General features: G+C 52.1%; 1 protein-coding gene and 1 long non-coding RNA gene across 2 annotated transcripts in view; both read left to right on the plus strand.

The window, feature by feature from the left end:
* LOC112484794 overlaps positions 1-961 on the plus strand; it is a 2,435-nt gene extending 1,474 nt beyond the window's left edge. The window contains exon 3 of the long non-coding RNA XR_003048232.1: positions 335-961. This is a non-coding gene — a long non-coding RNA (uncharacterized LOC112484794). The remainder of the gene's footprint in view (positions 1-334) is intronic.
* The window catches only part of CFAP77 (cilia and flagella associated protein 77), a 111,341-nt gene that overhangs the window by 38,888 nt on the left and 59,594 nt on the right, over positions 1-12,859 (plus strand). The window lies entirely within an intron of this gene.

Here is a 12,859-nt window from a genome sequence, read left to right on the forward strand (position 1 = left end):
CTCTCGGATGTGATCAGGGTGGACACTCTTTTAAAAGCTCTGTGAGTTAAGTATTCTGGGATGAGAGTCACACAGCAAATGCAGATGTGATGGGGTCACCCTTCCCTTCCCTCTCAAAAGCCTTCCAGGCCCCTTACTGCCTCAGAACCACAGAGAGAAGCCCTGAACCCAGGCCACGGCCCTGCGTGTTCCCTGCCTGAGGTCGCGCCTCTGGCTGCCGCATCACCCTGGGGCACGATCCCCGGACGGGGAGCCCTGGGGCCCCCCGCCAACCGCCCGCCAGCCCCTGCCCCTCGCCCAGCTCATTCTCACTCAGCTGTTCCTCACCCTTCAGCTCTCAACTCAGATGGTGAAGAAGACCCCGACCACTGCAGAGCAGGCTACCGCCCCCCTCTCTGCACCCCAATAGAAGCCTGCGCCCTTAACACATCACGGGAATAGTTAACTGCTTCATCCTGCAGCATCTGCCTTTCTGGCTAGAATGCAAGCGTCACGTGACCGGGCTCTATGGCGTCTCGTGCTCACTGCTCCATCGCCAATGCCTTTCGTATATAGTAGGTGCTCACTGAAATTCTTTGAAAGAACAAGTGAGTGAACACATATGCTTGTCAGCAAGTGTGTGCGCGCACACACACAGAGTGCCCGTCTCCGCCTATGTGCATAAACCCAGGCAGCCTTTCAAAAGGGAAAATCCGAAATAATTATTAAATGCGACACGCTCATTTTGATTTTCCCTTCTCCGAATGTCCTCTCTTTCTCCAATCATGCGTAAGTACCTAACCGGTACCCATCTTTGCCACTTGCGTCTTTGTAACAGAGCCGAGAAGCTTTCCAAGGAAAGGAAAGACGCTCCCTTATTGGAAAAGTGGGTGGCGGGGGGAATCCATGCCTTGCCTGGCTGGAAGGAGGTCTCTGTGAGCACGGCCAAGACACAGGCCACGAGAGGGGATGGGGGCCAGCGTGTGCCATCACGGAGCTATTTCTCCCCCAAGTGCTTTGCCAAAGAAGATAAAAGCACAATAAAAATATCTTTCATTTTCCCCCTAATTTGTAGTTTTCTGGTGTTAGCAAGGCTTATAAGACACATGCTCCCAATTAGCTGCTCCTCTTAATTTAAATGCTTCATAAATTATCTCCTGTGCGTGTGGATTATCACTTCATAATGCGAGTTAGCATTTAAATAAATGGCTGTGGTGTAGGAAATTGCAGAGGTTCACTTCTGAGGCGCTGGCATAATGAAGGGGGAGGCCACGGCGGCCAAACGGGGCCGGGGGGAGGCCACGAGGGGACGTGAGGGGACGTAGAGGGGATGCAGAGGCTGCTCCGCGTTTCCCAGAAAGCGAGACCCGTTCGCGAAGCCCATTCACACCCTTTTTTGGGTCAGCATTCTCGTTTATGAAGTGTGTTTCGTCCGCTCCATCTTTTTTTTTTTTACTTTTAATTTTGAAGCAATTAGAAGCTCATAAGAAGTGCAAAGATAGTATGGAGAGGTCCCTGGTACCCTTCACCCCCCAGCAGGGAGACTTAGATAACTAAGGAGGTATCGAAACCAGGACATCGACGCCATTTCCGTCTTCAGACCTTACTGGGATTCCGCGAGTCGCCCCATCGTTTTGTTTTTTTTTTTAAGTGGGCGTTTCAAAGACATGTCAATGTGCAGTAATCACAATAATAGCAGCTAACCTCTGGCGGCCGCGGAGGAAGTGCCAAGTCCAGCTCTGAGCTCGCACTGCCTGTACGCGGAGACTTTCTCGGTGGCCGGGGAGGTGGCGGGGGGCGGGGGGATCCAGTGTCCTTCCATCTCCATGATCTGTGTGTCGCCTCTTAGGCAGCAGTGCCGTGAAATCTGGATGCTTATTCTCTCTTGAGAAAGAACAACCTGGGCTGTTTCCCAAGCGAGTCAAACGTTTTGAGCATGCGATGAATGGGATGGACCTACAAACAGGGCTATGCGTCGGGTTAGAGTCGCAAGCTCTGGGCACTTTTGTCTTCATGAGCCCGTTAAAAAATTATATATTACAAATGGATACGTTTGTTTCTTTTCATCTTCTCGAGAAAGAAATGAAAACGTTTTTTCAGGCCCCTCAAAGTCCAGTAGGTCGCTACGCCCCAGTGCCTGGTGGATGAGTCAGCTTTGCATGCAAGATGGAGAGGTTCCAGGAAACAGTGAGATCATGATGGTTGGTTAGGAAGGCCCTGGGCCCAGGAGGATCTCGTCCTGGCGTCTGTGATCCAAAGCCCACCAGGAAATGATGCTGAATGAGGCAGAAGTTGGGAAGATCCCATACAATGGCCTGGAGGGGGTGGCTGCAAACCCAGCTCCCCAGAACTGCGGCAGGTAACAGGGCCCCAGACTGGACACCATCCTTGTCACCCCGCAGCAGCCCATCTGCCCGCGGCGCTCCCTACCACTTTCCGGACCCCGCCGCCCACCACGACAACGGCCGCGACTTCTAAAGCCGACTCTCAGACTCCCGCGTCATTTCTACTTCGGGTTATTTTGACATTGTGCTATAAACATACTAATCAGGAAGGTTGGTGATGAGGGACCCAGCCAGCTCCAGGTGATACCGGCTAATACAGGTATAATAGGCTTTTTTTTTTTTTTTGTACAGCCTGAGCACTGAGCCTTTCTCAGTGGCCACGGAGGTGGGAGGAGGCGGGGTCCAGTTTGCTGCCATCTCTGTGTTCTTCCTTCAGGAGTGTGTGTGTCGCCTCCCGGGCATCCTGTTTTAAGGGGATAGTAATTCTCACCCAAGGCGATGGTACTGGGAGGTGGGGCTTCTGGAAGGGGCTTAGGTCACGAGGGCGGAGCCCTCACCAATGGGGTCTCTCGCCCTCCTGCCACCATGCGAGGAAACCGTCTGCAACCAGAAGCGGGTTCTCACCAGACACCAGAGCTACGGCACCTCGATCGTGGACTTCGCAGCCTGCAGTGCTGTGGGAAATAAGTGCGTGTGTGTCACAAGCCACCCAGTCTATGCGGCTCGGTTACCGCAGCCCGAATGGATTAAGATGCACGTGGACCCCAACCACTCGGTCATACGTCAGGGGTCGTGGCTCGATTTTAAGTGACTTCCGATGAAGGGGACTACAGCCCTTGGCCCTTCTGAGGATGGGCTGGGATTTCTTTCGTGTCGTTCCTACCCAGCTAGGGCCGCCCAGTAAAATACAGGATGTCCGGTTACATTTGAATTTAGGGTAAACAATGAATACTCAGTGTGCCCCGTGCCATATTTGGGACACGTTTATACTAAAAAAAAAATTATCTGTTCTTTATCTGACATTTGAATTTAATTGGACGGCCCGCATTTGTCCATTTGCTAAATCTGGAGGTGGAGCAGACCTCTGTCACGGCACCTATGACCTGTTCCGCGAGTACCTGTAACAAGTTTGGGGGGACCAAGAATTGTGTCCCTCATTTGAATAGCCCCAGGGCTGAGCCCAGTGTCAGGCACACACCTGGCATTGTCTGTCTGCATACACTGAGTGATGGCACTTGGCGTCCCGTGAGGACACGTGCCCATTATCTAGGATTATTTGCAAGTCTCCTTACATGGAGCTCTCAGGCCCAGCGCCGTCATCAATGCGCTCGAGGTGCGGGCGGATGTGAGCGTCATGTAACAACAATGGGTCCCTTTTACCGCCCGTTCGGTGCATGCAGGCTCTGGGCAACAGTTGAACTGACCCCTATGGAGGTGCCGGTGTCTTTATGGTCCGAACCCACAAAACCACTGTCTTCTGTGGTTCAGTCTGATGCTCTTCTCCGATTCTCTCGTAAGAGCCCTCGGAGGCAGTTACTATTGAGCAACACCATTTTCCAGCCGGGGAGACCCAGGCAAAGAGGGGTGAAGTTGCTTGCTCACGGTTGTCTAGCTGGTGAGCAACGGCTTGGATTTCAGCCAGGCAGGCGGTCATGGCTCCCAGCCCTGCCAACGCACCTCCGAGCTGCACGCGCATCGGGATGACTTCTTGTGTCTGGAGAGGGCCATTCCAGGGCAAACCAGATGTGCGAGCACCAGACCCCCCCACGGGCGTGTCCCAGGAGCCCCCCCTGGCACCAGGCATGGCTCCCAGTCGCGATGGGGGCTGGCGCTGAGCCCCTCGGAGCTCTGGAGCCGGACCGCCCATTGCTCACCTCGGCCCGTCTTCTGAGAAACCCAACAATCTACCTCCAGCTCTGGAGACGTAGTCGGGGTGCCCTGCGCGTGTCAAAACTCTTTTATAGCATTGGGACTTGTCTCTCGCAAGGATTCGCATTTATGAAAATCTTACCTGGTGAAAAAAAGTTCAATGAGCCTTTTAAGATCGATATACTTCGTTTAATTAGGGGACACGTGTGGCCCCGTGGATGCCTTCCTCTTGTCGCTGTCCTGTGTGGCTTCCCGTTGGACAGCCATGCACTTAGGAAGGCCTTGGGCATTCATTCATTCATTCATTCATTCACCCGCTCAGTCGTTCATTCAAACATGAAATTGATCGACTAGGACTCGGACCCCATGCATCCCAGGAAGCGGCGTAACTCCACTGACATCGGGACAAACGTGGGGTCCCTGGCGCATCGGGACACTGCTGCTTCATGTCCCCCAAGGACGTCAGGGATCCAAAGGCCACCCTTGCAGTGTTCTAAGCCCATTGAAACTCTTAGCGCAGAGGTTTCTAAGAACGTTAAGTCATTAAGCCAGAGGGAGGCTCGCAAATGAAGCGGCTGGGGGTGGGCTGCAGAGGAAGCACAGGTGGGGTTGCGGTGGCCGATTTTTCTGCACCAAGAACCAGTGGCGATGACAAGTTAGCGACGAGTGGGCACGCAGGGATAAAGGACAAAAGCAGGCACACGGTACCACCGTCCCAGGGCAGGGCAGCCGGGGCTATTAGAAACGCCGCAGCAAGTTTCCTCTGAAATAGTCAAAATTGGATCTGACTATTTATGTCTTTCCAACTGATCTGCTAATCGTATTTCTTCAAATTTTATATCCCTGACCCTTGTCAAAGGATTGCATCGAAGGCGCGTTTTAAGCTGCATTTTAATAAGTCAATAAGAAAGCTCAAAATTATTTAAAGCTTCTTAAAGAGGATTATATTTGATTTCTTAGGGGAATTCTGGGGTGTAGAATAGTCAAGACGCATCGTCCTTCTGAGGTGGTTTCACCTTAAGGACGTACATCATTTTATACAAAAACTTTTAACTCTTTTATTGTTGGGATAGGGAAGATTTGATGCAATAAGACTTTCGCTGCCTGCCGGCGGCTGACAGAACCTGAGGTCTTTGAGGAGGAAGCGATCGTGTTTTCGGCTTTCGAGCCAATGTTGGGACTCTCCTTTGCCGTTTGTCCCCTACTTTTGAAAATCAGACTTTTCTGATATTCTGAAGGGAACAGTCAGATTCCCCAGGAACCTGGACGTCACACACCGTGGGGGGGCGACAGGCAGATCTAGGCCAGAGCATATATTTCCTTTCTGAGTTTATAGCTCCATTCACCACTGGGCCCCCATTCAAGGCTGGTCTGCAGTGGGGAAGATCGTGGGATCCCAGGCTGGTTCCAGTCTCCCGCCTAGGGGACACCGAGGCAGGGAGAATGCCCACTTTGGGGCTGAGAAGAGGGCTGCTCTGAACTTCCGTCATCCTTGCCAGTCCCCTGTGCCCCGGTCAGGGAGACTCCAGGGGAGCTGGCAGGGGGCAGGGGGTTGTTTAGGAGCAGGAAGAATTGAGACGCCACGTGAAATTGGGCTGGCAGCTTTCTCCACACTGAATCACCCATCGGAGACACTCAAGACCCGACCGCTCAAATGTCTGGTGTGGGCACTGAGCCAGGAGGGTCCTCGCAGTTCTTGGTGAGGGTCCTCTTCCTGGCTTCCAGACGGCCGCCTCCTCCTGTGCCCTCACATGACAGAAAAAGAATGAGCTCGTTGTCCGGCCTCTTCTTATAGGGCACTGACCCCATTCACGAGGCCTCTACTCCTGTGACCTCGTCATTTCTCGAAGGTCCCCCGTCCTCGCTCCCTCTCTCAGACATCCCGAATGCCAAGGAAGAGCGAGCAGAAAACGGCCGAACTCCCGTGAGAAGTGAGGGGGCCGCAGGCTCCGGCGGGCGTCGGGGCACCTCTGAGGGGGCGGAGCGGGGGGCGCCTGCCACAGCCGCCTGCTCCCTCTCCCATTCAGCTTGTGCTTGTTTGAAAGATGAAAAAGCCCAAACGGTGGCGATTCCTCTGAAAACAAAGAGGAGCACGAAGGTGGGAGATTGTGCAGGGGGCGTGAGGAAATGCGTTTTGCTTTTTTTTCCTTCTCATCTGCCCGCTTTAACCAGGTCTCACCGTTTTTTTCCGCTAGGCGTGGCTGGGAAGATGGTTTCAGCCAGCGCGCAGTGATGTCGACTCAGCAGTCTGGGTTGTCCACACCCCGCACGTTCCAAAGACAGGACTAGCCCTGACTCAGCTCCTGGAACGTCTAACCTCTAACCTCTGGCCTCTAAGCCCTTGGGATGTCCTATCTGATTACAGCGTCTTGTTCACCTGGGGGCCTTGGTCCACGCCAGTTGGTCCACGCTTACCATGTGATTTACGGGGACCTTGCCCGACATAGTGTCAGCTCAGTTTCTAGAGAGCTGGAGATGAAGCTCGACCTTGTGAGTGGCCAGCCATGTCCATGTGACCAGCTCCCAAGAGAACCGGGCGCCAAGGCTCGGGTGAGCTCCCCGGTTGGCAAGATTTTGTGCGTGTGGTCGCACATCGTTGATATCGGGGGAAGTCAACGCTGTCCACTGGGAGAGAACCGGGACCCCGCCCCACACACCTCCTCCCTCTGCCAATCGCGCCCCCCATCTCTTTTTGCTGCAATGAACCATACCCATGAATGTAGCGGCTTATCTGAACGCTGCAGTCCTCCTAGTGAGTTATGGAAGCTGAAGACGATCTTGGGAACCCCTGACTGGCGGCGGAGCCCTTGGTCTCTGCTTAGCCCCAAAGTAGCCACATGATGTGAGGAGCTCACGCCTGCACTGTGGCACAGGATGAGGTGTGTATTGCCGTCTTCCGTGGGCCAGGGTGACTCTGCCCAGTCAGATGACTGAGCCTGTGGTCCAGCCAAGGAGCTGGGCATTCCAGCCCCAGACCTTCAAACAGACAGCACCCAGGGAGACGCGGGCGGGTATCTGGTCTACCTCACACAGGTCGCGATGCAGGGCTGGTTTTCCCCGAGTCACTCTGTCGGTGCCAGTGGCATCGGGTATGTGTTTAATCCTCCAGACTTCAGAAGGTACCGCCCCCCCCCAGCAGATTCCTTTCATAAGCAAAACCCCACTGGCTCTTATTACTTTGGGCAAAATAAAATTTGCTCCTGAATAAGCAAAATCTCCCTGACAGTTCTGTCGATGCGAGGTGTCCTATTTGAAAAGATATGAGAGGCAAGGGACAAAAAAACGTGAGGCTCCTCCAAGGCAGGTGGGGCCCAGCACGGGCTCGAGGTGACAACAAGAGGACTAATCATCTAACGAAGAAGAGAGGCTGGGCGCGAAGACACTCGTCTCGGCCTGGCCCTTTAAAACCAAAATGATGGACTTCATTTGCATTTAGATCTCCTTGGCTCTCTCTTTTCATCTAAAGACAAATCCTCACAAAAGGCTGCTTAATTAGACCAAATTAGATTTCCGCTCAGCAGCTTGTCACTCATTACAAAATGCTGTTCTTCTTCTATTTTGGTAATTATAGGCTGGTCTATACCAGTTTGTAAGCATTCGCTCCAGCCGTTGAGTATGACTAGCATTCCTGATTGTGTGCAGAGAAGAGGAAAATTATTCAGTTGCACCAAATCTGTCTACTTTATAAGTTGGATCAAGACCATCACCGGAGTCTTTTACAATAATGGGTATTCTCGTTCTTAATTCTTTAATGATTAATTGTAGAAGCAGCACAGAACTCGGTAATTTCCAAGACTAAAAGCTAAGTACAAACAGATTTCACATGTAGCAATTACGCCACATATTTGAAATCTTTACCTGCGTTAGGCAGCCCTAGTCCATCGAAAAAGCCGCCCATTAAGTCGTTTATAGTACAGCCCTCATCTTCAGCTAACGTCGCTCAGTTGTCTTTTGCTCAGACCTGCTCTTTCGCAGGTCACCCCTCCTCCCAGCCATGGAGCTGGGCATTGCCAGCATTCAGTTATAGATACACACGTGGGGTGGGTGGGTGCGTGGGGAGGGCCGTGGAGGGTGGGCTTGGTTTGGCTGCTCCGAGGTCTTCATGATCACATTCTGCTAATACTTTCCATTCATCGTACTCGGTGCAGCTCCCACATAAAAGACTTCTCAGCAGCCCGGGGATGGCCCTCCGAATGGCAGGAGAGGCCAGGAGTAAAGTTTGATCCCAGGTGAGCCCAGTTGGCTTTCCTTTGGTCATTCCAGCTGAGTGCGCGTGGGCAGGCAGGTGTGGGCTGGTCACCAGGCACAGGTGCTGCTGATGGAGGCGAGACAGGTGGCATCAGCTCTCTCCAAGAATAGCTGCCTCTCGTCCCGCCACGGCTATGTAGCGAGGCCTACTGTGTGAAGGACATGGACCATTGTCACCCCACACCAGGCCTCTGAATCTGGTGGCTTGGAGAGAGGAGCTGACGTGTGGGAGAGCTGACCTAGGGTCCCAGGTCGGGCTGGCCCTAAAGCTTTCCCACTGCGTGCTCTCCTTCCTGAAGAAAAGAGTCAGATGCCATGAGTCTCGGTGACGTGGGTCTACGCATGCTCCGGAAAGAGAATGGCAGGGCCAGAGAGGACCCTTGAGGTCAGGTAGCTCTGCCCCTCATTTTACAGATGGCAACACTGAGGCCAGAGAGGGGGAGAGGGAGCCACCTCAAGGCTCCCCTCCTGGATCGGCCCTCCCCGTGAGCCTCCAGCCTCCCGCCCCTCCTGGCTCTTGCCCGCCTGTCATAGTCGCAGCCCGGTTCCGCTGCTCCCAGGTCCCCATAGTGGGGCAGGGAGGCTTTTCCCACGTCGTGCCCTCACAGTGCGACTCCCCGAAGAACCCGGGACTAGATCCCACAGGCTTCTAGAAGGCCTGCCCCAGATGACCTAGGCCTGCTTCCGTGAGCTTCCAGAACATCAGCCGCCTGCACCACTCACTGGCACTCCGTCACGTGGGCATTCTGGAAATGTGTGCTGAAGACCTACTGTGTGCCGGGCGCTGGGACAGCGAGGTGCATGGGACACACCTGCACCAAACTCAAATTTATACATATCCAACTGTTTTAAAAATAGTCCAAAGAAACAGATTTTTAGCCATTTAGGGCCTGCCAGCTTTGCAAACCCCTCAAAACTATACCGGCATCTGCTGGCCATCGGTAAGATGGAGCCTCATGGTCACCGCTGCCCTTTGGAGCTCTCGAACCGGACACTCCCTGCCCTGCTCTGAGTGACACCACCTGGACACCTAAGCCCCTCTCTGATCCCCTCTTCCCTGGAGTTCCCCTGCCCTCCTCCTCTCCCGGATGCTGGCCCCTTGCCCATAAGCCCCTGGGCAGTCTCATACCTGGAGGGACTTTCCTGTCCTCGAGCCACCAATAACACTTGTGTGTGAATGTCCCCTGTGGTCGTACCTTCTTCCCCGATCAGCCCAAATCCTCGAACTCAGTCCCTACGCTCCTCCCTCCATGACTAGATCACTGTCCATCTCATGCTGCAAGGCACTAGGCACCGAGCCCCGAGCCCCGCCGCCTCTGCTAAACTCGAGAAGCATTGCTTTGTTCCCCACGTCCCCTTCCCTATAAATCGGCAACCCAGACCAATCGGAAAACAACCCCCCAGGCTGCAGAGCCGGGGGGGCAGTAGGACCCCGTCCTCCGGCCGCCCAGCTTCGTGCTCAAATCAATAGCTGTCCTTATTAACAGGCTTAGGCTGTGGAGCCACTTCCTCTATCTGATATGCTAACAGGTCAGCTGCCATTTTGTGTTAAATTCCTTCTCATTTATTACAATACCGGTTTTTTATTGACATGGAAATAAAACTTACAATCAATGAGATATTATGAAATATACATCAAAACGAAAGTCACTGGAGCTGGCGTTTTCATCTGTTCTCCGGAAGGAGCAAGGGTTTATCGGGGGGTGGGTGTGGGGGGTGGGAAACACTGAACATTTTTCTTCCCTATTACATGATCCGATTTTCAATGAATCTATAAAGAAAATGGAAACATAAATAGAGTAACCAAACAGAATGATCCCTGCAGCTGTCAAAACTTAAAACAGTTCAGTTTTCCTTTGATTTCTGCTTTAAGTTTTGAAAAGTACATAGATCATCCCGTGCTTTTTCTTTTTCTTTCTTTCTTTTTTCTTTTCTTTTTCTTTTTTTATTTTTCGGTGAGGAGCCCCTCTCTTAAAACGTCTCCCTCTGTGGTCCGCTGGCTTTGACCCTTGGCAGCTGAACTGACCAAATGACCAAACGAATACGCCACCTATTTCTTATGCTGTCAGCCCCACCTTAGTAGAAGGACCTCTTACTCTGTTTATTCGGCGGTCTAGAAACTTACTCCTTTCCTTGTCAGACGCTACATCAAAGTAGACTCAAAGGCGTTCCTTCCTTTTCCAAAACCGCTGGGCCCCTGGAGAAGAGAGAGAAAGAAAGAGCCCTTCCTGTAAACACCTACTGCGCGCTGGGCGCCTCATCATCTTGTCCAAATCTTGTCCCCAGGTGGGGACTGTCATCCCTGTTTCTCAAATGGTGAGAAACTGAGACTCGAAGAGGTCACACAGTGGAAGAAGGTCAGAGTCTGGATTCAAACCCCACCTGTCTACACCACGTGGAAGCTAGAGGGCCTAGTTGAGTGATTCCCATTTTTTTTTTTCTTAAAGCCATAGAACCTGCTGTTCAAAAGGAATCTGTGGAGATCCCCATAAATGACACATGTGTCATAGCACTGCCTGGCCGGGTCAGGATGATCCGGGGACCCAGAAATTCCAGGATGCTCCGAGGACCCTCAGCTCCTCTCTGAGCCTGGATAGATTATGGTGCCCGGTGGGAAAGTCACTGATCCTCGGTGTCCCCTGGTCCAGATGAGGCTGATGGGAACCAGCCCCCAGATCTCTGGCTTTCCAGCCGGGTGCTGCTCCCCACAGCAGCCTTCCAAAAGCGAGGCCCCACGAAGCAGAAGGGGGCCATCGTGCACAGCGGTATCGATCGCATTTCACTGGTCCTCGGGCATCCTTTAAACAAACATTTCATGATGACCTAAGAAGCCTTTAGCAGACATGCCTGCACCAGCCTCCGCCACACGGACCATCAGATCAACGAGAACTGGAAGGGACGCGGCCTTCAATGTCCCCGTTCCGGCCTAGAGGCCCCCTCCACCCATGGCCACAGTCTCACCTCCTTAGAGCTGAGCTACGTTTTCCCACTGCACGTCATCCTGCTGAGATGGCGGTCGCTCTATTTGCATCTCTTTCCCGTGCCGAAGGGAGAAGAGTTTCCCAAACCGCTCTGATGGGAAGCACGGCACATCCTTCTCGTCGATGTACTCATTTTTCTTTTTATTGAGGCAAAATTCACACGAACGTGACCATTAGCCACGTCTAAGCGTGCGATTTGGTGGCATTTCGCACCTTTGCAACGTTGTGCAATCGTCACCTTTATCCAGGACAAGTTCATCACCCCAAAAGGAAATCCCTACCCATTCAGCGGTCACCCCACGCCCACGGCCTTGATCCCCACGCTCACCCATCTGCTTCCTGTCTCCGTGGGCCCGCCCATTCACCACGGTTCATACAATGGAATCCTACAGCACGCGGCCTCCGTCTGGCTTCTGTCCCTTAGCGTGATGTTTCTGAGGTTCGTGCACGCGGTGGCGTGTGTCAGCGCCGCATCCTTTGCACGGCTGATGAAGTCAGCTGAGTGTGGGCGGACCACATCCTTATCCATCGTCAGTCGAGGGACATTTGAGTGGCTTCCCTCCGTCGGCGCTTGTGAATACGGCTGCTGTGAACGTGTGTGCACACGTGTCAGTTCGAACACCCGTTTTCAATTCCTTTGGGTCAGTACCGAGAAGGGGGGTTTCTGGGTCGTCTGGTAATTCCACGTTTAACTTTTTGAAGAACCATCAAACGGACATATTAACTTTTGTAAATTTTATTTTTCAAGCAGAGGCGACATTCCATGTAATTTTATATTAGTTTGAGGTGTCTGGCATAGCGGTTAGACATGTATATAATTTACGAAGGGATCCCCTGGGATCAGTACCCACCTGGCACCGTGCGTAGTTATCACGACATCATCGACTGCATTTCCGGTACTTCACATCCCCGGGACTATTTCGTGGCTACCAATTTGTACTTCTTAAGTTTTTCCTCTTTTCCACTTAGCTTCCCAACCCCCTCCCATATGACAATCACCAGTTCGTTTTCTGTATCTATGAGTCTGTTTCTATTTTCTTTGTTAGTTTATTTTGTTCTTTAGATTTCACATATAAGTGAAGTCACATGGTATTTGTCTTTCTCTGTCTGACTTATTTCGCTTAGCATGCTATCCTCCATGTCATTGAAAATGGTTACATTTCATTTGTTATCATGGCAGAGTAATATTCCCTTGTATATATGTACCATGACTTCTGTATCCGATCATCTATTGATGGGCGCTTAGGTTGCTTCCATATCTTGGCCACTGTGAATAATGCTTCAGTGAACATCGGGGTGCATATATCTTTTCAAAATAACATTTTGTTTTTTTCAGATACATATTCAGAAGTGGAATTGCTGGGTCACGAGGTAGTTCTATCTTTAATTATTTGAGGTACCTCCAAACTGTTTTCCATAGCGGCCATATCAATTTTGGACAAATTAATTTTATAGCTAGTGCTCTGTTCACACGAATGGAGACAAAGTCACTGGTGA

The sequence above is a fragment of the Pteropus alecto genome, unplaced genomic scaffold (genome assembly GCF_000325575.1).
Source record: "Pteropus alecto unplaced genomic scaffold, ASM32557v1 scaffold67, whole genome shotgun sequence".
NCBI lineage: Eukaryota > Metazoa > Chordata > Mammalia > Chiroptera > Pteropodidae > Pteropus > Pteropus alecto.